We start from the raw sequence: 1,488 nt of genomic DNA, 5'->3' as shown, positions 1-1,488 counted from the left end.
ATCTGGGAGAGATGGACAAATTCCTGGACACTCACACACTCCCAAAACTCAAATGGGAAGAAATAGAAAATTTAAGCAGATTCATAACCAGCAAAGAAGTTGAATCGGTTATCAAAAATCTCCCCAAAAATGAGTTCTGGGCCAGATGGCTTCCTAGCAGGAATTCTATCAGACATTTAAAGCAGAGTTAATACCTATTCTTCTCAAACTGTTACAAAAAGTAGAAACGGAAGAAAAGCTTCCAAACTCATTCAGTGAAGCCAGCATTACCTTGATTCCAAAACCAGACAAAGACCCCACTAAAAGAATTACAGGCCAATATTCCTGATGAACATGGATGCAAAAATTCTCAAAAAGATACGAGCATATTGAATTCAACAGTACATTAAAAGAATTATTCACAATAATCAAGTGGGATTCATTCCTGGAATGCAAGGCTGGTTCGCTATTCACAAATCAATCAACGTGATACACCACATTAATAGAAGAAAAGATAAGAACCATATGATCCTGTCAATAGGTGTAGAAACAGCATTGGACAAAATACAGCATCCTTTCTTGTTAAAAACCCTCAAGAAAGATGGGCTAGAAAGAACATACCTTAACATCACAAAAGCCATATATGAAAGGCCCACAGATGATATCATCCTCAATGGGGAAAAACGGAGAGCTTTCCCCCTGAAGACCAAACAGAGAATCAAAAAACTATAAGACTAAATCCAGAGAAAGAGAAAGGAAAATAAAGAAGAAGAAGAAATAGAAAAGGTGTAAAAAGAATAGAATAAAAATGCCTGATCAAACAAGCAAACAATTACGTGTGTGTATGTGTGTGTCATATATATATAATAAGAATTGACTAAAAACAAATCAGAAACTATAGCTTGATTGCAAAAGGAGAAAAGAAGAGAGTAGAAAGAAAAAGAAAAGAACAGAACAGAAAAGAAACAAGCAAAAACAGTTGTCTGGTGGTGCCTGGGGACCAGTAGCTGTGCTGGTCTGGAGTGTGGTCAGTGTAGATAAGCAGTTACCAGGCACAGAGGGGCGGGGTTTGGTATAGACGGGTCCTGCCTCCACTGGGGGCTGCTGATTTACTCCTGGAAGACCCATCGTGTTGGTGATGGGGAGAAAAATGGAAACACCCCAATCTCCCCTCCCCAGGATGGGTGTCTCCAACCATGCTGTTCCAGCGGCCCTCTGAGAGTAGCGGGCGGGGCCATTTGTCCTGCTGTAAGGTGTCCTGTGCCTCCTAGGTGCTCAGCTGGGATCTAAAACCCGCTGTCTTAAAGGATCCTGCACCGTGTGGACCCAGTTCTGGGGTAGTGCCACTCTGCCCAGCTGACAAAGGCCTTTGGCTGGTGTCTGCAGAGTCTTTTGCTCTTGTGGGGCGGGAGGAGGGGGGGAGGGACAATAGACCCTCTTCCCACAGTGCTCGTGGGAGGGGACTGTTGTCTCCCAGTGTGCCCCCAGATCGCTACCGGCTGGAGGTCG

The sequence above is a fragment of the Leopardus geoffroyi genome, chromosome B4 (assembly GCF_018350155.1).
Source record: "Leopardus geoffroyi isolate Oge1 chromosome B4, O.geoffroyi_Oge1_pat1.0, whole genome shotgun sequence".
Classification (NCBI taxonomy): Eukaryota; Metazoa; Chordata; class Mammalia; order Carnivora; family Felidae; genus Leopardus; species Leopardus geoffroyi.
Note: the sequence above shows the minus strand (reverse complement) of the source record.